Source organism: Equus asinus, chromosome 6 (assembly GCF_041296235.1).
Source record: "Equus asinus isolate D_3611 breed Donkey chromosome 6, EquAss-T2T_v2, whole genome shotgun sequence".
Lineage (NCBI taxonomy): Eukaryota > Metazoa > Chordata > Mammalia > Perissodactyla > Equidae > Equus > Equus asinus.
Genome location: NC_091795.1, coordinates 10006073 through 10032864, shown reverse-complemented (window position 1 = coordinate 10032864; position 26792 = coordinate 10006073). Strand labels below are relative to the sequence as shown.

The following is a 26792-nucleotide window of genomic DNA, read 5'->3' as shown; positions in this document are numbered from 1 at the left end:
CCAGCATTGCTAGCTATGCAGCTTGCAGACAGCAGATCATGGGACCTCATGGCCTCCATACTTGTGTGAGACAATTCCCATAATAAATCTCCTGTTATACATCTCTATATATATCCTATTCGTTCTGTTTCTCTGGAGAACCCTGACTGATATACTTAGGACAAACTACATATATTTTTAATTACTATATTATATTAGACTCATTTGTGTTTTAATTTTTAAATAAGGTAAAGAGGACACTTCTCAACTCACTTACGAGCCTGTTAAACCTTAATAACACACCTGACAGGGACATTACCCTAAAAGAAAACTACAGGTAAATTTCATTCATATACATTGTTGCATGAATTATCAAAACATGCAGCAATGCATAAAATAAATAATATAACATAACCGAGTTGGGTTTAGCCCAGAAATACAAGATTGGTTTAACACTCAAAACCCATTGAATAATTTACCACACTAACAGATAAAAGAAAAAAGTCACATAATCAATCTATAAATAAGTGAGTACTTAAATTTATGACAAAAGTATCACTTCGGAGCACAGGGGAAATGAAGACTTTTTCCATCAATGGTATAGAGTAAATAGACAGCATGGAGGAAAAAACAAACTTGATCCCAACCTCACACACATTTTGATATACAAAAATCAATGCCATGTGGACTATATATCTAAATGTCAAAGTGAAACAATAAAACTTCCAGAAGATAATATAAAAGGATATCTTCATGGCCTTAGGGTAAGCAAAGCTCTCTTAAGTAGCACATAAAAAGAGCTAACTATAAAGGAAAATATTGGTAAATTAGACTACACTAAAATTAAAATCTCTGTTCATCCAAAAATACCACAGAGTAAAAGTCAAGCTCAGCATTGTATATGATATTTTCAATATATATAACCAAAAGAGGATCCTTCTAGAATATGTAAATATCTCCAAAAATCAATAAGAAAGATGAACAATACAGTCAAAAAATTAGCAAGACACTTGAAAAGCCCATTTACAAAATATCCAAATGGCCACTATACATGGAAAGACGCTCAACTTATTAGTAATCTGGGAAATCAAATTAAAACCACAGTGAGATTCAGCTACATACTACCTGAATGACCAAAATCAAAAAGACTAAGGACACCAGATGCTAACAAGGATGGAGAGCAGCATAACTCTCACCCACTGCTGGTGGGAATGGAAACTGATCCAACCTCTGTGGAAAACTGCTTGGCATTTTTAAAGCTGAGCATAGTGATTCCTTACAACACAGTAAGTTCCCCTTTAGTCTATATGCCCAACAGAAATGCGTGCGCACACCTACCAAAGATGTGCACCAAAAAGTTTACAGCGGCACTCTCTGAAATAGCCTAGACTGAAAACAACCCAACTGTTCATCAAGGGTAAAATGGATAAACTGTGGTATATTATTGATACAGTGGGAGGAAATACAACAAGGAAAATATACTATAATTATACCCAACAACATAGATAGAGCTCACAAACATAACGCTGGGAGAATGAAAACAGACACAAAAGAACACCTGCCATATGATTCCATTTATATGAAGTTCGAAACAAAACAAAACACATCTATGGAGCCAGAAATCAGGATAATGCTTATCTTTGAGGAGGAAGGGGACACCCACCACGGGGCAGCGGGGAAAGTTGGCCGTATCCTCTTTCTTGTCCTAGGGAGGTGGTTACAGGATGTGTCCACTCCAGGAAAAGACATCGAGTCACATGCTTCTGCTCCTGGCAATCTTCCATGTGTGGAATTCCCACAAAGCTTCAAGAAAAGTTTCAAATATTGATTTCCACTTCTTAGGTGAAGTAAATGGAGGGGCTGACAGAAAATATCATAGAACATCTTTATTAAAATCCATCAGTGGTTTGTTCTTACCTGTTTGAGTTTGCTTTCCTGATGTCAGCTACAGAGCAGAAAAAAGGAAGACCCACACATATGATTACAGGTCAGCTGGACTAGGAAGAAGAGAATGCCTTCCCCTTGAGGAAAAACGAATGAAACTGGGACTGTTTGCAGTTTAGCGAAGAGATGAGCAATGCATGAGGAAGAAAAAAAAGTTAAGGGCCCAATGTATAAAATCACGACAATAACGAAGGGTCTGCTAGGGGCTCACACGTTTCTAGCCTTATTATACGAAGTGGGATTAAAAGGTAACAAATTTAGGCTGGCTACAAGGAAATGCTCTCTTATGAAATGTATAATTAACCTGTAGCCAACGGTTTAGTAAAATCCAACTCCTCCCTCAAAAAAGAAGGAAAAAAAAAAAAGCTATTTATAGCAGCCAAACCAACAACAGTGGTTACAGTGACTGATATAGTGTTATGAAGATTCCCCTGCTTCCAGGAGAAAACTGATAGCCAGCTGGGGTCAGGACAAAGTTTTCCCTTTGGTGTAGCATTTCACAGCTCTGTTATCTAACACTGAGCAATTCGAGGGGCTGTGGGGCGTCTCACCTCCACTCGTGGCACCTGGCTCTGGGATCCAGGATGCTGCCTTGAAACAGGCTATTGTTTTCATCCTGGATGACAACACCTGTAGGCCTGTGTTTAGGCAACACCTTGTGTTTCCAAAAGGTAAACTCTATGAATATAATCAAAATTGTTCCTAACACTGCTGTTTTTACATCAGCAATCTATAAATATATGGAAGAACTTAATGTATGTGTGAAATAAACAGAGCAGGTATGCCTGCACCGAGGTAATTCAAGAGACAGCTCTATAATTTAGCAGCTTGGATTTCAATTGTTGCACTTTTAGGTATGAACAACACAGATATTATTCATCAAAGTGATTGTCCTGTGCACTTGTATACCTTATATAATTTATTTTTTCAGGGCTTTTTACTTCAAAGAAATCACTAGCTAATGACATTTCAGACTTCAGAAATTTTTCTGATAACACACTGGAATTCCCTCAGGGACAAGATTGTGAATAAGTGGATTTTTTTAAAGATCATTAACAGATATTACAAACCAATTCAAACAGAGCATTTTCTTTGCAAATTACCTTTAACTTTTAAAGCCATTGAAAAAAAAAAAGACAGTGAGTGACTTAATTTACTTAACCTGTCTACAAATTGCAGGTTTGTGCTCCATCGGCGACCGCATTTTCAACCAAAAAACATCTCTAACTATCTCTAATAGAGATATTTTTCTAAATTATCACACCCGGTGAGTGATATTTCAAAAGGTAGTAAATTTTTTTTTCATTTAGCAAGTTGCCCTGGAATTGAGAATGTTTATTTTATCGATACGTTTAAAGAGAAAACATAGCCCTGCGCTGGCTGTATCTGTTGCTTAATTAAAACTTTCAGGTAATTAGCAGGTTTATCATTTCCTGAGCAAGTGGGTGGTGGAGCTTTGGGGGCTGGTTGCGATTGGGGGGCAGGGGAGGGAATGGGTCTTTTATTTAATGATCAAACCAGAGTTTCTGGGCTAGAGAGCTAATATTCAGGCTGAGAAACACCTTTATTCCCCAGTACGTTAGCCATGATTTCTTATTTGCATCAACAGCCCGTTGTGCGTTTTCCATTCAAAGAGCTCCGAGGACTTCAAAGGGAGTCGCCTTCGAGGACGGGCTGCGTGGGAGTCCTGAAAGTCCCCAGAACAGGCCCAGAGCTGGGGAGCCATGCCAAGACTCGCTCGCGCAGGAGCCCCCAAACCATGTCACAGAATTAGAGGGGGTCCCCTGCCTATGCATCCCACAGCGCGCGTGGGAGATGTCCCCAGGCCGGCCAGGCACCGCACTGGCTTCTCAGGCTACTACTCATAAATATTTGATGAGTGGCACTCCATTTATAAGAAAGTTATGTTAATAAGAATATTCTTTGAAACTGGAGTCCAACGCAGGCTTTAAAAAGGCTCATTGTTTGAGGTACTACAGGTTTCCTTTTTTTCCCTTTTAAAGTGCAAAGTCAACTTACCACAAACCAAACAAAGGAAACTAAGATTTTTTTGGATGTCCCAACGACAAAAAAAAAAGGGTAGAATTCTACTCTGAAGGATGTTCTAATTTTGTAAGGACTCGTTAAATCATTGAGGGAAGGGAACATAGAAACTAATATTTTTTGAGTGTTTCTGGTGTGAGATAGTTTGTTTCTCCTCTTTTTAATTGAATTGAGATATTTTAACTCTTTTTTTTTTTTAAAGATTTTATTTTTCTCCTTTTTCTCCCCAAAGCCCCCCTGTATAGTTGTACATTCTTCGTTGTGAGTCCTTCTAGTTGTGGCATGTGGGACACTGCCTCAGCATGGTTTGACAAGCAGTGCCATGTCCGCGCCCGGGATTCAAACTAACGAAACACTGGACTTCCTGCAGCAGAGCGCGAGAACTTAACCAGTCGGCCACGGGGCCAGCTCCTTAACTCTTCTTTTTTAATCCTCGCCAATATATTATGAGGTAACTTGTACTACCTCCATTTTAAAGATAGGAAAATGGGTTTCACAGAGATGATGCAAATCTTCTGCTTCAGAGTCTCACCCCAGGACATGCAGAGCTGGTCTTGAATCCAGATCTAGCCAACCCCGAAGCCCATGTTTGTTTCTCTAGCTCACTCTAGCTCCCAGGCTCTGGTGATTTCAAAAGTCAAGTTCACATCTCACAGCAGCTGCCATTTTTCTGAAGAGCTAGGACTCAAAGGTTTGGGTTCCTTCAGTTGAAGCTCAGACAAAGAATACTGTACTCCACATGCTGAAGATTAAGTTTCAAAAGAATCATTTTGCCCCAAAGAGTTCCCAGTGGGATCCTGCCAAGGACCAGAGAATCCCACGTGGCTGGAGATCTACACCAACCAGTCTGAATGCCACATGTTTGTGTCCCAAAACACTGACACACCTCAGTGAACCTCAGAAACTAGGGGTGATCGTAATGGTCAGAGCAGACGCCCTGGAGTTCGAGGAGCAGTAAGAGGATCAGCCAGGGCTCCACTGTGACGGAGGGCCCAGCTGCTAATCCTTAGAGAGGTAGCATGTCCAAAACCATCACAGCCCATGTATGAAGTGTTGGGATGGGAGGAGAAAGTCAGAGCTTTCACCGATCTCATTGGGCCCCTTTCCAACCTCTAGATCTGGGAACCCTGAGTAGGTCTAGGATGTGGATATTCAGTGGGCACAGAGTGAGATTGGGGGGCTGAGTCTCCTGTCCCTGGTGAGCAGACACTGGCCAGGGGCCCCAGAAGTAACAGGGCCAGCCATGATCACCCGGGAGCTCCTTCCTGTTTCCGCTGATTCCTACAACAAGAGCCCCGGAGGCCACTAGAAGGAGCCCAAGCAACTCTGTGTGCCTCACTGTGGCCACCATTTGCCCTGGGCTAACCAAAAGTTCACCAGAACAAAGGCACACGCCCCCAAGACTGCTCCCAGGGACGTGGCCCTGCCAAGCCTTGTTTCAGTTCTCTGAGGCTGTTTCCTCATTGGTACCAGGCAGACAGTATGAGTACCTGCTCAGCCCAGCACACTGTCTGATGAGAAAGATGGGACAGCATCCCGTTCATGAAAGCGCTTCCTACAATCCACGCTGTGGGCACAGTGTCTCAATAACCTCTCCTTTAATTTCAGACGTGTTTCTCAACGTCAGGCTTTTTATTCTTATCACTAGTGAGAATAAATCTGAATGGGAGTGATTTTTCATACAATAGATGTCAAAAACAAAGTTATAAAATAAGATGTTTTCCGAACATGGAACATCAATCCATTTATTTATTTTGCATTCACTCAACAAACCTCTAAGCACACTAGCCTAAGGCTTAGATGCTGCATCATTGTGTTGGATTTCTAAGCACACTTTACCTTGCCTTTGCACATAGGCTAAAATCAAACTTCTAAACATGAACCACATGTGAGGCAGGTGTGATCTGATGCCTGCTGGCTTCTCACACCTTCTCTTCACTCCTGACTCGGCTGAAATGTCCTCTCCTCACAAAGCCCTTCCATTGCCTCTGGATCCAAAACAGCCCAGCCCTGATCTCCTGGCTCCTTTTAGTTTCTTTCAGAGCACCCTTACCACGTATGACCCTCTCTATTGGTTTGGTCCCTTGTGTACCACCCATCTCCCCAGCTCAGCCGCAGCCTCCAGAAAGTCAGAGGCCATCTCAGTCTTCTTCCCCAACTTTGTCCCCAGTCTACAATACAGTGCCTGTCACGTCAAGGACACAGGAAACAGTGTTGCCTTAAAGCAGCTTGACCTGATGTAAAAAACGCAGAGCCCCAGTCAGATATTTTGTTTCAGGCTGCAGTGGCAGCCCTGGAGCGGAAGGAGAAAAGTTCTCATTTTTCCTCTTCACCAAGCTCAGGTTCTTTCCCCTGCAATTAATCTGCGCCTCCGCCCTGCAAGGCGGCAATGCACACGAGGTCTGGAAGGCGGGCCTGTGTTCACTCCCAGCCTGGGAAATGCCTCACCTGTTGGCCAGAGTCCTGCCTGCCGACAGAGGCATGGCTTCCCCTGTCATCTAAGTGTGAGATGGCGACGAGCTTGGTGTCCTGCGGGGCCCCGGTGTGACTCTCAGGTGCTTCCTGGGGCTCCCCTGTCCAAGTGAGCACGGGCTCCAGTGACAGCCCAGAACTACAGCTCCCGCTGCCTGATGAATCCCCGCTGGCGCCGCCGGGTGGAGAGGCAGGCCACAGCACAGCATTCCTGTCTTTTTAGTCTAAAATATTTTCTCTTTATGGCATCAATTTCATATTAGAGAAGTAATATATATTAATTGTAACAAGTGAAGCAACACTTAAAAATGTGAATAAAAACAAAGATAATTCTTTCTCCCTGTCCCACTTCATTACCACTCTCTGGAGATTACCATGGGTGTGCATGCATCTGCCTGTATCTATGTATTGTATATGTAATTACATAATGTAATATATATAATGTATATAACATACATTTATATTTAATATGTTTATATGTAATTATATATTATATATTACACATATTTATATGTAAATATATAATTATACATAATTTCACATAAGTGGGGTCATATATACACTGGGGGAATTTCAGTGCAGTATTTTATCTCCATTTAGTTATCATTTCTCTGTGTGTTTTGCTTGCCTCTCCCAGTGTGGTTACTCCAGGGACGTACTGGAAAGCACAGATGTGTTCCTAAGGCTTCCCTTTCTGTTCTTAAAGACATCTGCCTTGGTCATACCAGAATTCAGGTGAGTCTTCAGAGAAGTGGCACTGCTGGTGTTTTCTCTTCCCGGTTGCTGGTTTGGAGACATCTGGAGAGACATCTGTGCCCCCCTCGCAGGCGGCCACAAACCACCCCTGGTTCCCTTTAGCTCCCTAGCCCCTCTCTCTCCCTTCTGTCTCTAATTGGCTCCGGTTTCAAGCTCCCAGCCCTTGTATTATCTCTGACTTCATCTATTTCCCCTGACCTTTTCAAAGTAACAAAGCTCTAGGCCATGGCGTCTTTCCCTTTCTCCAGAGATGTCTCTCCCTATCTCTCCTCTGGCAAGGTTTACCCAAGCCTTCAGTCGGTGCCCATTTCCTCAGCCCATTTGTCTGCAGGTGACCCTTCCTTCTGACCTTCACCACCAGGTCACAAATTTGACCAACACATTTGTATATTGTTTTGCAGGTTTCAAACATACTAAAATATATTACTTCAACTAATTCTTACAATAGCCCTTTGAAATACAGAAGGGTATATTGGCCCCCAAAATATACGGGTCTTAAGACACATTAACAGGCACTTTGCAAAGAAGACATTAAAATGGCCACATGAAAATATACTCAGTTTCACTACCTATAAAAGAAATGCAAAGTATAGGAACACTAATATACTTTGTGCCTATGAATTAGCAAATATTTAAAAGAATGATAATACACACTGTTCAGCAAGGGAAGAGAGACAGCACACTAGATTATTGCAGGTAGGAGTACGTATTGGTGGCACCTCTCTGACCAATAACTTGCCAACACATAGTGAATAGAAAATCATGGAGCCATGCAATTCTCCTTGTAGGAATTTCTCCCAAAGAAATAAACAAAGCTACATAGAAAGTTTAAGCTACAAGGATATTTTCATACGTGACTGATTAATTTGAAATCATGTCATGCAATAAAATGCTCTGAAAAAATTAAAAATAATGTGGAAGAATATATAATATCATGCAAAGTTTTCTAATATAGTGAAAAAAGAATACACAATAATACACATTGTCTGAGTCCCATGAATATGATAGATACACACACAGATATAAATATTATGCACCCCAAAATGTCAAGAAAGGTTATCTCCAACTGATGGCATTATGGGTGATTTTTATTTTCCTAATTCCTGCTCACCTCTATTTTCTAAATTATTTTCAATAGCCAAGTATAATTTTGTAAAGAGAAAAACAAGAAAATGATAACATTAAAACAGTTGCCTTTTGGGGCTGACCCAGTGGCATAGTGGTTAAGTTCACATGCTCCACTTCAGCGGCCTGGGGTTTGCAGGTTCCGTTCCAGGGCACAGACCCAGCACCACTCATCAAGTCATGCTGTAGCAGCATCCCACATAAAATAGAGGAAGGCTGGCAAAGATGTTAGCTCAGTGACCATCTTCCTCAAGCAAAAAGAGGGAGACTGGAAACACACGTTAGCTCAGGGTCAATCTTCCTCCCCCCCCGCCCAAAAAAATTGCCTTTGTCTAAATGCAACCGGTTCTACATTTGATTCTTTCATCCACTCACTCACTCACTCAACAAATATTTATTGAACTCCTACTATATATAAAGTGTTCTGCTAGATGATAAGAGTACAATGATTAATTTTTTTAAGGTATATACATTTTTTCTTTCTGAAGATTGGCACCTGAGCTAACAACTGTTACCAATCTTCTTTTTTTTTTTTATTCTTCTCCTCAAAGCCCCCCAGTACATAGTTGTGTATTCTAGTTGTGAGTGCCTCTGGATGTGCTATGTGGGATGCCGCCTCAGCATGGCCTGATGAGTGGTGCCATGTCCGCGCCCAGGATCTGAACTGGTGAAAGAAACCCTGGGCCGCCGAAGCGGAGCGTGTGAACTTAACCACTTGGCCACAGGGCTGACCCTAAAAATTTTTTAATTATAAAAAAGAGGTGGCCTCTGCCCTGGAGAAGGTATTCTTGGGAAACGGGAGAAAGCCAGTGGGGATTGCTGGTTTCAACTGTGAACACCACCAGGTACAGCTGGAGCTCATTAGGCATTATTCTTCCCTAAACCCAAGAAATGGCCTCAGAGGACGTCAATGCATCCGGTCGTGCTTGGGTGAGATTTAGGCTCAGAACTGGACCCGGAAAAAGTGGTCTGAAAAAGTGGTTTCTGAGAGTGGAAAATGGAAAGAAAGCACGAGAGGGAGAAGCACCCTGTTCTTAAAGCTCTTAGCTACTGTGTCTCCTGCTAGCTTGAGACAAATGGCTGAAGTGGCCTGGCTGGGGGACAAATGGTCCCATGGGTTGCATGACTACAGACATTAATTAGAAGATCCAAAATGATCCATCTTTTAAAGAAGCGATTAGTGAAAATTCAACAAAATTTCCCAAAGCATCCCTCTGGGTGTGCCTCTTGAATAGCATCCAGGCTCCTCCTGTTCCTAGATGACACTCCCCTTCAACGTGCCGAATTGGAACCTCCCACACACATCAAAGCTGTTCTCCCAGCACGGAAGCCACCCCCAGGAAGTGTGGCACTTGCACAGTCTGCAAGAAGTCTTTGCAGCCTCTAGGGTACCATTTGGTTACCCCGTGGGACCGTTGTCATATTCGAAGTTAACTCAAGGCATATGCTCTGAGTTCTTTTTTCCCACAAATGTTGAAGAGTTTGTGTTGATTCTTCCGCAGAAGGCCACTTGTGACCAGCGTTCATTTGGAGGGCTGGCTGGGGCTCAGAGGGGGACCATGATGAAGTGGACCAGCCTCCTGAGAACTGAACTCATGACCTCATTAGCACAGGGTTCTAATCAACTGAGCCACCAGGCACATACCTCATTTAAGGCACTGACGCAGTAATTTGCTAAATGTTAATTCTTAGATTAACTACAGATGAGTAGAGTTCCTAGGGGGAAAAAAAATGAGATTTGTTAATTCTTGAAAGGAAATTTGGGTCATCAGTAGATGATCCCTTTGGTTAGTTTAAGATATAATTCCAGCATCTGAAGATGATACTCATCAGGGTCTATGCCACCATGATTTTTTTTTAACCAATATCCGGATCAGGAAACTTTCAAGGAAAAAGCAAATGATGTCACTTCCACACTTGCAAAATGCTACCCAACGATTTTCACCTAGATTCCTCCACAGTTTCTATCTCAAACTCTGTCACAAAACTTAAGTGGCAAAATGAAGTAAAGGTTTCCATATCTGAGGCAGAGATGGTCCTCCTGGAGTGGGAAGGCTGGACCCCATTACCCCCCTGCCCCAGAACCCTAATTCCTGTGGAGAGAAGACCTTCCATCCGTGGGGAAGTGGAGCCAGACCTGCAGCCCTGTCCCACCCCACTCCGCCTTCTTACCTTGTTCCCCAGCTGGTCCCTGAGGAGCCAGTTTTCCAAACAGCAAATATGGTTTGGAACAGAGTTTTGACACTGACTCACTATCCTCTGCTCATATTACATTTCTATGAATATTCCAGCGACTTTTCAACTCTGAAGAAAAGTTTCCGCTCAGAGACTACATTTAGCATTCAGACCAGTTCAACTTCAGTTGCTCCCACCCTGACAGCGATCTTTGAAACTGATATGGCCCTGAAAGAAGCCAGAATAACTTTTTAAATATATTAATAATAATGGGCCGGATTCCCAGTCTTTGTAATCTTGTGGAAGAACCTCTGTGAGAAAGCGCACTGGAAACTGAATTGAGTATGTGCCCACACTAGCTTTTCCATGGAAAAGCCTGCTCGAAAATGCATGGCTGTTTTGCAGGAGAATTTCTATGAAGTAGAAGAAGATGGGAATCTAGCCTTGCATTTGGCACTTATGACCTTTTGCCCCAGGAACTTTAAGACCATCTTTAAATACTCAGGTCTCTGCCCATCGTAAGGGAAGCCCCATGACACCCCGTGGGGAGAACCAACCTGACATCTCAGAAGCACCCCAGTTCTGCCACCTGCCAGCTTGGGGCCTGAAGAAAAGTTAGGTATCACCTTTGAGTTGTCAGTTTCCACACCTGTAAAATGATGATAATTATAGTTACTGCAAAATAGTGACTGTCTCCACACGAAATAATGGACATACAATTCTTCACTCTATTGCCTGGAACACAGTAACTACTCATTGAAACTCAACTATTGTAGCTTTATCTGCCTCCTGAGCAAAGCATGACTATCTCAATGTAATATGTCTGCATTCCAGATATCCCTTCCTTTGAAAATATAAAATAAAAATTAAGTCCTACAGTGTACATCCATGAAGAAGATACTGATGATTAAACTGACTGCAGTCAAGCCTAAACAGTATTCTCTGATTCAAATAGCTAAGCGGTAGCAGCCTAAAATGAAAAGAGCTAGCCCTGATTTCTAAATAATGCCTTTAAAAAGTCTTCTTATGAAATACATTATAAAATGGCATAAGAAACTTTCAAACTAGCATGATCAAAATAAATGATTTTAAAATCACAATTCCCTTCAACATACCAAAACTTTAGTCAATCTAAAGATTCTCAGGAAATTCAAATTCTCAATGTACAAAAAAATCCACTAATTCAAACAAAATCAGACTAAGTATATTTTTATCTGAAAATACAATCTGAGACAACTCCACTTTATATTCGAGGAACATTCTTATAAGCATTTAGTAAGTTGCAATTTAAAACTACTCAAGTTCAAGTTGACAGTTAGGAACTAAATAAATAGAAACTAAATTGCTAAATAGTATCTGTCTTACAGTTGTGGGCTCAATTTGCTACTTTAATCTCCAGCAGGGAATATTAGTTCAATAAAATAAATATTTTTAATATCCTCTATGCATTTCCTCAAACCATGCCAAGGCACTTATCTACAGCTCACTTAAAAGATTTGGTAAGCAGCCCCCCACTTGCTTAAAAGAGGATGTTTGATTTTCTTATGAAAATGGAGGAATGGACGTGAGTGCTCATTGTTTGAACGCACTGAGCCTTTAATCACTTCCAGTTCTGATTCATCAGAAAAGTAGGACACTCGAGGGATTTTTTTTTTTTTTTGGTCACTAAATATTGTCTTTCATTTTGAGATATTTATTTCTTGGCGGAAAATGATACTGTATTTTTCCCCTAATGATGAAGGATGAAAGATGGAGAGAATTCTATTTGGTGATTATTGGACCACGAAGAAGTAAACTGATTCAGAAAACAAATCCCCAAAAGAAAAGTAAAGTGTATTATGTGAGGTGGAAGCATGGAATTCTTGGCAAATATTCAATTGGAGCCAGGATTGGTAATTTAATAACATCCCTGTTTTGTTAATATTTGGGCGGGTTGGGGGGGTAAAGCCCTCGGGCTTTAGCTTTGGGCCAGAATCTCTCCGCTCTCCACCATTACCTCAGCCAGCAGGAGTGTTTAAAGACACAAACTCCTGGAGGCCTTGCAAAGTGTTGCTAAAACTACATAGGCCATGGGCAATGGCCCAAGATGCCATCTTTCCCACATAAGCCAGAGACTGCAACAGAACCTCAGTCTCTGCAGCTCAGTGGGCAATGGGAATCATCTCTAAAGAAAGCCCACTCTGGACGCTACTCCCAGAGGCCTGGAGCCTCACGCCCAAATCAGAGCAGACCAGTGAATTCATGAAGTGAGATCTGCCCACTGCAGTGATCCTACGACATCATTCTCAGTCACTGGGTAATTGGGCCACTCTGCTTTGGTCCTTCTAACTTCCCCCTGCCGGTTGCTGAGCAGAGTTTGGCAGGAGAATCTCTCCAACTTTGGAAATCCTGGCCACACCTGTGCACTCCAAAGGGGTACACCTGAGCAGGGTGCATGGTAAAGGGGTCAAAGGAAGTGCTGAAGTAACACCCAGCTCCTTTCTGGGACCTGAAGGGCACGGAGTGGGTCATTTTGTAGTCTGGTTCTCTTTTGAGTTTAAAGAAGCAGAGTAGCACAGAAAGAAATTTGAAAGAAAACAAAAAGACAAATTGAAGAGGGAAACAGAGAGGTTTGGCCCAAATCCAGTCCCTACGACAGTTCTGAGTTGCCACTTTTCTTCCATGACCTTTCAAACTCCTGGATTATGCAACGCATAGAAAAAAACCAAGCTTAATTGCTAAAAATCTTACCTAATTTTATAGTTCCAATGATGGTCTGAAAAGACACATGATATGGGTTACACAAGTGTGTGTTTATAATGATAGACGGTGGTGGCAGTGGCGGTGGTGGTGATGGTGGCAGCAGTGGAAGTACTAGCGATGGTGCTGATGGTGATGGTGGTTATGGTGGTGACGGTGTTGATAATGGTGGTGAAGGGAGTGGTGGTGGTGGTGAGGGGGGGTGGTAAGGAGACGGGGTGGTGACAGCGTTGGTAATGGTGGTGAGGGGGGTGGTGGGGTGAGTGAAGGGGGTGGGGGTGCAGTTGGTTTTGTTGATTACAATCAAACCCCCCAAAATGAATTAAACACTTTGACTTACGTATTAGAAATTTGAGAAGTCTATTCTACCCAGCTTCTCTGAGTCTTAACCTCCTTATCCATCAAACGTTGATTAATCTGATCACAAAGATGTTGTTCTCTGATTAAACTTGAAAGGCACTTTCAGAAGAAGAAAAAAAGTGGAGTCAAAGCAGTTGCTTAAGGGATTTTTTTCTCTCTGTAGTTGAGTTTTTATTCTTCACTATTATTTTCATCATAATCATTGTCACTGAAAGCATTTCAAAGTATCAATAGGCCTTGAACCTGATGTAGCATAAGATTCGAAGGATGTGGAACATTCAATTCCTGGAAATATTGTAGAGACATGTGACAACACTTTTCTACCAATGCTCAAAAACGTCGGGGGCAAAGAAATTGGCACTGGCAGTGTGATTACCATAAACACAGAGAAATACCTCCCCTGTGTGGTTATGTTTAATGGATGATGAGGTAGTCATAGGCAGCTTGGTAATATTTTTCTTCTCCTTCTAGGCTCAGAGTAGGATTGAATGGCTGCAACTACTTTGAAGTTCGGCATGGTCCTACAGCTTTTTTGACCAATGGAATACAGAAGTGGTAGGTGTCACTTCTGGGCAGGAGCTTCAAGAGAAGGGCGAGCTTCACCACGTTCCCCTCCCCGTGCTGTGGGGAATGTGGAAGAAGGTGCACAGAGGAGCCGCCACCGCCCTGGGTCCCTGCATGTCTGCAACCGGCAGATCCCTTCCCATGCCCAACAGACATTCAATGGGATCAAGAAGTAAACTCTTGTTGTTTTAAGCCACTAAGTTTCGATAGTTATTTTCTACCACAGCAGAACCTTCTCCATCCTAACAGATACAGATGGCAAAGAGCCAAAACAAGAGAGTTTCAAGTCACTAGTGGTCATGTGGGAAAAAAGAAATCTGCATCTTTCTGAGAATAAAACAAACTCTCAAGGCTTTTTTTTTTAAAGATTGGCACCTGAGCTAACAACTGTGGCCAATCTTTTCTTTTTCTGCTTTATCTCCCCAAATCCCCCCTGGTACATAGTTGTATATCTCAGTTGCAGGTCCTTCTAGTTGTGGCATGTGGGACGCCACCCCAACATGGCCTGACGAGCGGTGCCATGTCCACACCCAGGATCCGAACCAGCGAAACCCCGGGCTGCCGCAGTGGAACGTGGGAACTTAACCACTCAGCCACGGGGCCGGCCCCCTCAAGGCTCTCTGATCAAATCACTAACTCTGAGGCATTTAAGCATTCCCCAGTGAAGGTCTCTTCTAGACGAAGCCTGCCTAGGAAAAGGTATGACATGACCTGCAAGCAACTGGAAGTCACTCTAGCCCTCGCAAACTGCAAGATACTGTGGAGCTCTCTTCTGCCTGAGTTCTATTTCAAACAATAAACCACCTTCTCACCACTATCCAGGCAGACAGGCACAGACTCCTTATCATTTTCAGAACTGTTCATTTAAAGACTACACTACCCAAGATATAAGCCTCCTTACGGAACTCTACTTTTAAGAAAACGAAATCTCACAAAATTAGTACATTTCCACATTCAAAGTGAGGTGGCAAATGTGAAAAGCCCATCTGTGCCCACCCTCCCCTCCGCCCCACCAACTCTACCACCACCCAGAGCTGTAGCTATGCATGAAAAATCTAACACATGCAAAGTATAGAGGCTCTTTGAAAATCTGGCCCAGTGTGTCTTATATGTGAGTTGCAGTCTCACAGTCTTGCCAACAACAACAAAGAGGAAAGAAAAGGAAAGGGTTTTTTTTTTCTCTAAACTTGGGAATGAAACATAAAACTCCTCTTCTATGAAGCTGAATGGCTCCAATTTTCCACACTCAGGATGATCTCTTACTAGCCTTTACCTTCATGATACCTTTTTATGTGGCTTTTTAGTGGGCATTGCTTTCCTCCCAAATTAATTGCATGGCAGCAGTGTCCCAAAAAGATGCTCTAGTTCCCTACTGAGGGGCCTGGGGTCCTCACCAGACCTCAGGGTCACTGTAAAGATAAAATTAAATGGACAATATGAATCTGCTTTGAAAACACTAAAAGTGCTATCCTAGTGGCCTTATTTCCACATGCCCAGCTTCTGTCACATCTACTGGCTCTATTGTGTCTAAGTTGTACTGCTTGAAGTTTTCTGGGGTCTCAGCATAGGCAAGTACAGAGCAAATTAACACTTGCTGGAAATGCTCCAAGTACAAGATTCACATGGAAACCCAATGAGTTGGGTGGTATTATCTCCAAGAATGCAGAGAGGTGTAGAGAAGTCAGTGGTTTACACATGGTAACACAAACAGTGGTAAGTGGAGAGTCCAGGACAGAACCCTGTCTGTCTGTCCATTGACTCAACAGGCACAGAGTGCCATCTCTCAGCTAAGGGGTCTTCCTGCTACCAGTCTGTTCCACAAAGGATGGGCATGGAGGTGCCATCTATTTAGCTGATGAGAAGAATGTACTAAACTGTCTACATTAAGTTGGCTGGGTGGAACTCTCAACCTAGAGTTTCTTAGATGTAACCAAAGCCTACTGGACAAAGAAGGTTCCAAACAGGGAAGTGAGGAAGAAAAGATGGGGCCTGCGCCCATCAGGAAGAAAGGACAAGGCTGAGCAACTGTGGGGAAGAAGTCTGGGAGCAGGGCCAAGTAGAAATTCAATGAAAAATTAGTTGTCTATCAACATATATTCAACATATATGGTTTGAAATTTCCAATAGCTTGGGAGATCTCTATAGGAAGAAGACAACATACCCTATCCATAAAAGCAAAGAGAATGGGGAAAGATAAGGATGCTCTGGATAAAGGATAGTTGGTAGATGCATAGGGAATATCCAGAGCGAAACTGGGTGGTGGGGCAGGGAAGAAACCCCAGCAACATCCCTGGGGAGGAAGGGAGCCACAGAGGAAAGCAAAGAAAAACAAATGTGGAAACAGAGACTGATTTTAAACATTAAAAGGGGAAAAAAACAAAAGGGAAGAAAATCCAAGGAGCAAGATGAAAAAAACTAAAACTGAGGGGTTTGAAATGGCCAAAATCATTTCCGCAAAAAGTAAATACATACTGTCTCCTGAGAAAACAAGTTGAAATAGTCTTCGGAGACACCAGAAAAATCGTCAGGGGCAAAATCCTCTGACTCAGGTTAAGAATGCTGATAAACACACCAGCTACTTAAACAGGCATAACCAAAATTAGGGAAAGGAAAGCTTTTGAATATGCAAAAAATACTTAGGTTTCTAAAAGATGTTTTTGTTGTAAACTTCCAGATTTTTATTGTCTTTTTCTCCTCTTATGTTCCTATTTTACATACCCAAAAGGTTACACATTCATCTCAAATAATTACAAAAAATGTTTGCAATCTCTTTCTCCACTTCTTTGCAAATGGCATCACAAGAAATTCCTCACCTGGGGGACTGTGTCCATATTCCTTTATAGTGTTCTCTGATTTTGATCTATCAACTTGAACTATCCACCTCATTTTTAAAATTTAGCCATACTTAATTTGTTTACGGAGTTAACTGGTTCACCAACTTAACTGGAATTTATCGCTGAATTATCACTCATTTCAGTCCCAACAGACCAGCTGTTTAAGGACTTAGACACATGACGTGCTTCCTCGATGTTAATTAATTTGCATGGCTTCCTCACAGCACATCATTGGCAAAATGGCTTTTCTTGAATTTTTGATCTACAATATGAACATTTAGTATTGCATAGTGAATGTTCACCCATAAATTCCCAAAGTTGGAGGGATGATTTAACAGCCTACACCACTTTATTTAGACAATTTAATAGCCCATGCCTTTTCTTACGGTGAATTGTACCTTTAAAAAGCACATTTCCTGATCTCTTTTAGTAATCTTTTCTATCAGAAAAATCTTCCTGGTTGATGACATGAGGAAAAGAGAAAATTTAAGACCTTGAAGAGTATTCTCAGAACAGCTAGTGAAAAAGGAAAGGTTTCTATATTTAAAATGATAATCCTGTGGTCCACCCCAGGGCCAAGTGGTTAAGTTCGCGCTCCGCTTCCGTGGCCCAGGTTTTTGTGGTTTGGATCCTGGGCGCGGACCTAGGACCACTCATCAATCCATGCTGAGGCGGTGTCCCACACAGTACAACCAGAGGCACTCACAGCTAGAATACAAAACTATGTACTGGGGGGCTCTGGGGAGAAGAAGGAAAAAAGAAAAAAGAGATTGGCAACAGATGTTAGCTCAGGTGCCAATCTTTAAAAAAAAAAAAAAAAAAGATAATGCTTTCCCACCCAGAATGTAAAAATACAGTTGGCGAAATTGTCCTCAGACATTTTTGTAATGTCATGGTCATATGTTCTAAATAATGTCTGTAGAAGAATCATTTAGATTTCTGGTTTCAGTGCCTTCACTGGAGAGGAGAGAGGTGGCAGACCATCTGATTTTTTCTTTTCATCCAGATCCCTGTTTCATATTTACTTAACAAAACTGCCCTGGAATTCACATAAATAATTAATTAATTAAATAAATATAGAAGTTCAAGAGACATAAGAAAATATTCTCTAGGTGAACCCCAAACTAGAAATCCAAGTTGAAGGGTCTCAATTCTCAAATACATAACCTTTCCAAGGTGGACCACCTCCCCTCAGTTCTGAATAATACGATTCAACCAAAAAGATTATCATGATAGACCAATGGCAGTTCCAAATCAAGATAGCGTCCATTAAGTCCAGCGGGAATATCAGAGCCTAAGGGAAGGGACTTGAAACTGTCTGATTAAGATGCATCACGAAAGAGAGTCAGAGACCTTTTTTTGTTTGTTTGTTTCTCTATCACCTTCCGTTTCATGAGATGTCTTATGATCTCCCGCTGCACGGCAACACCGAGTCAGTGTGAAGGGAACAATACATCTGACCTGTAAGGTAGCTTTTCTAAGGAGCTTCTGACACACTTTATTTCATTTCTTCTTCCAAAGTCCTTATGATGGTAAAGTCAAATAGAGTTAACCCTGGGTATAGGCATATGAGTAAACAGATATATTGTTGTCTGAAGGGGTTATGGTCAAACCTAAATCAGCTAATGTTATTGATGGCATGCCATTCAATTGTATTGTGGTTGCTTTATCAATATGCTCAAACAGTTTTCCACAAGAATATTCCTAGAGAGAAAGCTCAAGTGTCATTTACCAAACCATGGAGTTGCTGCATCTCCCCAGATGGGGCTCTGGAGAAGCAGAGGGGACAGGACACAGAACTCTCACAGGACAGCTTCCGTCATTCAGATCTCTTCTAGTGGAGACGAAATGGCACCAAAAGTTGGCAGTCTTTTGTCTCCCTTTCTTCCAAAGATGAAAATACAGCACCATTAGGCAAACTGACTGGCCCTCCTACCGCCTGCAGCTGCCTGGTACTCAGGTGGAGTCAATGTATCTTTCCACCAGGGCAAATCAATACCTTAATTGCTAAGGTAACATGCAGTGAGGATGTATTTCTGGTTTTCACAATGCTTTGGAGGTATTAGAATTATGGTCCTTCAGAAAAAAAATATATTTTTGTTTCCTTCCTCATCGAAATGTGGTCTTTGATAGTTCAATCCCTAATCGTGTCTTTTTTTTTTTTTGTCATTTCAATTGGTCATGAGAAGTTCTGTCAACCATTAGAAATACAAATTAGTAATAAATAAATCCCAATGTTTGCAGATTTCCTAGTGTCATCAGTACACTACATCATAATGTGTATGATTTAAGTCAGACTTCATATGAAGTTCACGACTGCAGACATCTCAGCTCTACAGGACTCTCTCAAGCCATCGTCCCCGAAAAATAGTCTCCAAGGGAGCTTGAACTCAGAAAAAGTTATCACTTCTCGTTATATGGAAAGAGTTTTAATAGATCTGCAATATAGAAAAATACCTGGGAAAAGACAGAAGGAAATGAAACCGGGGCTGCATCTGAGGCAGGAATCTGGTTTGTCGCATGCATGTGGTGTCAGTCCATACGCACATCTATCACACTGACATGAACGATCTTAAAAGCTCAAAATTTTTAAAAATCTGGCAGAATCTGTCCAATTAATACCTCTCAAATTAAGAATTTTTGCACAATCATATCAGCTTTGGAGGTTGGGTCTATATGACACCATAACAACTAACTGTACAGTGAAAAATTTAGAAAGCCTTCTAGAAGTTGGAGCTACACCACGTCAAATATGTAGAAATGTAGAGATACCTTATAGTCTGAGGCCAGCGGTGCCCACTATCACAACGTTGTACTCCGTAAAGGTGGGTCGCTCCTAGCTGACCGTGCCACCAAAGCCTGTTGAGGTGCTACCCTCCCAGCCTATGACTGGAGATTCCCCAGCCACATTTGCTATTCTTCATCTGCCCACTCCAAGGAATTCTCTCTGACCTCCAGGGTTGAAATATCAAGCTGAACCTTTTGGAATTTATCATCAGCCTGGCATCTGTGATCAGCAGTAGAGCCTCTGAATTCAAAACAGGACTGTTTCCTGGCTCAGAACTCCGGCTTCAAATTCCTCAGGCTCAAAACTGATGGGAAAACAGATCTTCAGCATTCTTCTGATTTAGAAATCATTCAAACTGACAACAGATAAGAAATTGACAAGGAGATACGAAATCTGTAATTTACATAGCTGTCTCTTTTTTTCCTTCTACATAGTAAAGAACAGAGCGTCCTTAACCTTGATTTTCTCACTTCTCTCAGTTTAAAGCACAGCCCATAACATTAATTAAAGTGTGTGTGAGCTGGAGGGTACAAGTTATATTTCATATGCTGTACCACATGGCATTCTAGAAGAGCTGTACGATTTTTAGGTACGCTTTTTTCCCAACTTGATATGTATGCAGCCCTGCACACTATTCAGCATAACCCTGCCTACATGCCACACAAAAACTCCACAATAACAACCTGAAAATGAGGGCGTGGATAGAATAAATGCTGACGGCGCTGGTGGCTTGAGTATTTAGGTAAGTTGAGGTAAGTTTCTGACCCACAACTACAGAATGCTGGCGCTGGAAAGGGCGTCTCAGATGATGTAGTGCAACCCTTTTATTTTACTGATAAGGCCTGCAGAAGGTAGGTTAAGCAACTAGTAAGAGGTAATCTCAAGTATTTCTTATGATTCCAAGTCTTTCCACTACACCAGGGTCATAAACCTCTTTGAGATATTGATGTAAGTTAGACCTTTTCCAGGAAGGAAAAAAAAAAAGAAAAAAATCCTATGTAGATACACATGCGAAATGTTTGCATATAAACTCAAGAGGGTCACGGAGCCCCTGAATCTTATCTCTGGATGCTTAACAGGTCCACGATCCCCAAATTCAGAGCTCCTGCACCTGAAGAAACAACTTTTCTAAGTAGAAAGTGCCACTTTAACCCTTTTCAAAACTGATCTCCTCTAGAATATAAACAAGATTTAATGATATAATCTATAAACTTCAGGGGAACAGCAGTTCCAACAACTCAAATAGATGAATTAAGCCCTAATTGATATTTCCATATTTTTAATATGCGTCAAGTAAAAAAAAAATGTGTAAGAGAAATTTAAACCTACATGTATTCTACTACTGATTTCACATATGGACATGGCATATCTTTTCTCCTAATATGGCGATGGCTCAGCAGTATTTAAATGATTCCTTATTCCAAGTCATATAAATATGCACCAGATGTATCTTTTGTAAATGTTATGTTTTTCAACTTCTCAGCATTTGCAAGTAGTTGAAAGCTATGTCAAGCATGCTTTAATGGGGCATAAAAGTATATTGTATTCAAAGAGATGGCACCGCTCTGTAAGAGGTGAAGATACAAATGTTGTCAATGGATACATTTTCATTTTATTGATTTACACTGCACAATAGAAGGCCCTGTATTCTTCTTTACAAGCAAGTTCTGTATCCATTGAAATACAGCTAGATATTTAAAAATCATGCTTACATTAATGGATTCTCTAGATGACAGAAAATTCAAAATAGAGAATTTTATGACTAGAAAGCAACTTAAAGATCAACTGCATCCCATATCTGGTTGAACAGATGAGAAAACCAAAACCAAAAAGATTACATGAGGCAACCAAGTCACTAAACTAATTGAGGCTCACTGCATGAATTTATATACTCCTGAATATAAGGAATTTTACTGAGCTCTTTATACTGTCTGCCTCTTGACTACCTCAACAAAAAAACAGAAGAAACAGTAAAACATGCATCATTTATTGATTTCCTGGGACTTACTGGGAAGAAGCAGACATGATCTATACTTTGCAAACTGTCAAATTATCTTGTGGGAAGTAAAATGCCGATTGCTTGCATTAAAAATTGTCAAAGACTATCATCATGCTATTTCTCCAATATAAACTTCTAATGGACTCAATTTTAGTTTTCTTATTTTTAATACAGAAGATACTGTAGTAAATTCTTCTCAGAACATTTTCTGTAAGGTTAAATATATCAAAGATGTTTAGGAGATATATCCAAGTCATATGTAATTGATACTTCATCTTGAAAACTGTCTTTTTAAATGAAAGTTAACATAGATTGATAGTTTATTGTAAAACTCTTTTTTTCTCTTTCTCTTGCTTTTTTTTGCTGTGGAGAAAGCAAACTCTATCTCGGGTCGTTTCATGTGACTTTCTAACATCTCGAAGCAGAGGACAGCATTTGAGGGCATGCATTAGTTTGTGCCACCTTTACCTTGCTTCACTTTTCCCAACTCAGCTTCTTTCTGTCATATATTTTTATAAACTGCCTCAAATTCTTTCTTGGAATGAGGTACAATATTAGTGGATTAATAACTGATTAATTAATTCGTGAAAGTCATTTGCTGAAAGCCAAGTAACCTTTTCACTTTGACCTTTACAAATAACATTTTGTCCTTTGGGGGCCAGTGGCAGCAATGAAGATTTCATTCTAAATGATGAAATGATTTCATCATTATTGAGGGTTTTTTCAACCTTTATGTCACTGTTGCTGTATGTTGAGTACCAGTGTTTCTCAAAGTTTCATGGCTGATTATATTTCCTCTTAGATCCCAAACGAAGCCACATATTTTCCCTCTAGCCAAGAACCAGCATTTGCCCACTTTGCTCACCGGTTAGGGTAGGAGGAGCAGTACGCAGACTCACAACCCTCTCCCGGGGGCACAGAGTCCAGCCTCACGGATTTACCCTGGGCTCACCTGAAACAGCTCCCTTGTCTCCCAAAGAAGAGCAGTGAAGAGATTTAAGAAAGTTCCTCTGCCTGGCACCACGAGGCGTCCACACAGTCCCTGTGAAGGTGTTCTGAGCTGAGCACGCTGAGGAGCAGAACCAGCCAAAGCAGCCCCAAGGGCTCTTTCGCCAGCCTGGAAGCGGGACAATCTCCAGAACTGGTAGTCAACACTATGTTTAGGGACCGTGTTTCCCATCAATAGGTTATTTGCATTCCCAGCGCGCTAATACACGGAGAAACTGACACATTACTACTTGTTTATTTAGCACAAGACTTTATAGATATACACACATGCACTTTCTGAGTCCCTTATCACAATTTGCTATACTTTAGTGTAAATACACCATCCAAACTAAATTGTAATAATCCTTTCAGGCTAGTATGTTGAGCTTTATTCTGTTCTCATTCTCACACAGGGCTGGGAGACGTGGCTGACTGTAACAACGGTGTATGAGGAAGCCTGAAGAGCCTTTACCATCTTTGTTTTGATATGAGATTGGTGGGGGTGCTGAACTCACAAATGTCACAGGACTGCTTTGCAAACTAGCACAGAGGTGTCCCTAAAGGGGTGACATCTGGGAAACTCCAAGAGGAGGAGAAAGCAGCAGGGTCCCCGAGAATTTAGAAAGCAGTAAAGCATTGCCATTAAAAGCACATTGTCTCTAAGAGACATGATGGAAGATCAAAACCCAGTACCATTGTCATGTGACCTTGGGCAGGCGACTCAGCCCCTAGATGCCTCAGTTGGTTCAAGTCAAACCTGGATAGGAGCTGTACTTCAAAGGGCATTTTGGGGCTTAAATACGACAATGCACATAAGGTGCTGTTTTAATACCTGGTACATGGTAAGTCCTTGGTAAAATTTGGTCATTATTATTAGCGTTGTCACGGAAATTCTCTTTCGAGTCATTATGCTTGGAAATGATAACAGATATGCTTGGAAGGGCTCACCTTTTCTCATCTCCCTGTACTCAGAGATTGAGCACAGGCTGCTGAATTCTGGTGGACCATTCCCCCCCAGCCCCTTCAGAAGAGTTCAAAGTGGAAGAGGAAGGAGAGAGTGCCCAGGGCCCAGGCTATCACCCCAAGGCCTCCTGTCAGCAATGGCTTTGGGGTCCAGCTACCTGCATCCCTGCACCTGGCTACCTTGTTCCCATGACCGAATCCAGGCTGAGAGTGGCAAGAGCATTTTCAGAAGGAGCTAGAGGAAAATCTCATAGGCTGACATTCTCCCTGGTTCCCCTCCCCCCACCCCCCTCCAGCTTATTGTGAGGACAATGGAATCCCTTCTGTTTCAGTTCCCTGAGGGCAAGAAGAGACAATCTCTTCAAACGTAAAGTGATGGTAAAGAGGTGTCTGCTGGGGGGTGGGGGGAGTCCACTAAACAATCTCGCTCACCTCCAGGGGTTAGTGTCCCCTTCCACAATGCATTCTCCATCAAGAGCACGCTCACGCTGAAACTGAGAGCCGAGAACAATGGTTGGCAAAGAGGTCGTTTCTCTGCAACACCCACCTCCCCCACCGCCACCCTAAGCCTCCTCTCTAAGTTTCTCCAGTGCCTTGGGAAAGCAGTTCAATGCTTTCTCAAGTCCCTCTGTACAGACGTGTAACATCTTTAAAGCATAAGCGTGGCGCAAGAAAATTTAAAAATAGACAAAAAAAATCTCTATTTGATGCTTAATGCACCTATCCCTTAGGAAAATGTGTACAAAACTTTTTTTTCCTCTCCACAAAAACCAATTTAGCTGTTACCCAATGCCATTGAATTCAGTAAGACTGCAAGCTAAAATCAGCTCACTGACACAGCCAACGCTGGGCCTGCATTGACTTCTAAGACCTAGAGTGAAGAGTGAACGTGTGGCCAGGGAGCTGTGTCCAGTTTTCTCTGAGTATGAGGAACTTGATTTAACTTGTACTGTGGTAACTCTTCCCTCTACCTTACCACACACACACACACACACACACACACACACACACACACACACGGTGTTGCAGCTGGGCCTGGTGGGTTGGGCCTGCTTAACAGAGAAGAGTAAGCTCTGTGTGGCCTGTGGAAGGGAAAAAAGATAAAGACGTGGTCATGCCCATGCTCTTGGAGGCATTATTTGTATTGTTGTAACTGATTTTTTGTTGTCCACTGATTTTCTTCAAGGGACCTCATCACACTGGGTCTAGAGCCCCGCAGAGGAGACCTTTCCTTCCGGCTAACACAATGGTTGCTGATGTAGCCAATTCACCAAAGTCAGTACTGGGAAACAGCGTTATTCTCAAGATGCTTTTATATTTATTATAAAGGGCATTTTTTTAAAAAATCACGTCAAAATTGTTTTTGATATGTTGGGGGTTTTTTTCTTTCTTTAAGGACTCTGTGTTTTGGGCTAAGGGCAGTTGATAGTAGCCAGTCCTGACTGGACAACATCTGCTTCTTTATAGGAACCTTACTTGCCAAGTAGCTGGGCAGCAATACCCATTTGGTATTCATGGGAAGTACTCGCCGAACAATAATGACAATAATTGCCTCTGATTCTTGTGTTTACAACACTGCCAAAGTATCATTAGGGCCTTATTTATAGATAATAATGCTTATTAATCACAAGTATTTGAATTTTGGAATGTATTAGATTAATATTCTTTTGTACCTCAGTTCTGTACTAATGCTGTGAAAGACATTTACTGAATGCAACTCGTTGGGAATGCTTATTTTGAGCTGCAAAATAATGTGCGTAATTTGCAGGTGAAAGATAAAGAAATTACATGGCTACCTCTCCATAGCCTCCACCGTGATCAACGGCCAACACAGAGAATCAGGCTCCACCTCAAAGCCGAGAAAGGAAAGAAGCAAAATAAATACCCCCTTAGGTATTATTTCCAAAAACTCCTGTAAATCCTTATGACAGGAGAATTTCCTAACAATAAGTTTGTTGTCTTGTTTTGCCATAAATCTTCAGTGGATGGCATCACTTTTTTGAGAAGTATCTGGGGTGGGGAATAATTAGTGATTCTGTAATAATTTCACATTGTAGAAGTTTTTGGAGGCTCAAGAGGAAAAAGACAGCATAGGATGACTAGTGGTTGTAACAAATGCCTGGTTGTTAAACACCCTTCATTCATTTATTCACTAACATCTTTTCTATATGTTTCATTTCTGTGCAAGCAAACAGTAAAGCTGTTAAGTATTCCCCTATTTTACATGCATCTAGACACAGGAATCATTAAAAACTTCAAAAGATGATCACACTTTTTCTAAGATTAATACAAAGAACGTAATTTCTGTTAATGTAATAAAACAACTTTATAAATAAACAGAAAGCATTATTAGCCTATAGTTTTCACTTGGCCACTCCTTGAAATTATAGCAAATATGAAATCAGCAATGTTTTCTTTTTATCTAGCATACATTTTTATTTCTTCTTGGAGTATTCATGCTTTATATGTTAGAACAATACTTCAGCTGTTTAATTAGATGAATGCAAAATGTAGTGACATAATTTTCCAGAAATTTTTCAGAAAGAAAGCAAAGCTTATTAATATGGATTCTAGATGCTATTTTTAAAATAATATTTGCAGCTAGCTATCTTTTTAAAAGTCACCCATAATTAATGTTTACTAATGTTCTTTAGACTAAACCCAAATGATGCTCAATCTTATCCTACTCTACCGAAGACCATTTCAAAATCGTCTATGGCTCTAATTATCACCTACGGTACATAACACTGTCCCCTGTTATTCTCTCACTTTTTGTCCCCTGCAGAAAGTAAAGAGACAGCAACTTTCAATTCACCAAATCACACTGGGAAAGTTGTCCTCTCTGAAAGATCCTGTAAGAAGTGTTCAGCAAATGTTTCCAAGTCAGAGCAGACAAGGAGACTAAGATTCTAACTCATTAAATGTATAATGCGAATATTTTAATCCATTGCTAATGTAAATAACTTTAGCAATCCCAGTTGGACTATTTAATATTAATTTAAAGTATTTTATAATATGTGTGTGTGTGTCTCCTCTCACGGGGCTAAGTAGAAAGGTGAACAAT

The 26792-nt window shown here is 41.3% G+C and overlaps 1 long non-coding RNA gene across 6 annotated transcripts in view; it reads right to left on the bottom strand.

The window, feature by feature from the left end:
- LOC106832686 (uncharacterized) overlaps window positions 1-26792 on the bottom strand; it is a 52052-nt gene that overhangs the window by 10878 nt on the left and 14382 nt on the right. For 5 of the 6 annotated variants that reach the window (XR_011503831.1, XR_011503832.1, XR_006529526.2 and 2 more), the window contains exons 2-3: window positions 11052-11143; window positions 1643-1839 (exon numbers count right to left, since the gene is read on the bottom strand). This is a non-coding gene — a long non-coding RNA (uncharacterized lncRNA). Of the gene's footprint in view, window positions 1-1642; window positions 1840-11051; window positions 11144-13573; window positions 13777-26792 lie in introns of those variants that run through there. The other variant, XR_011503830.1, reaches the window with a different exon arrangement.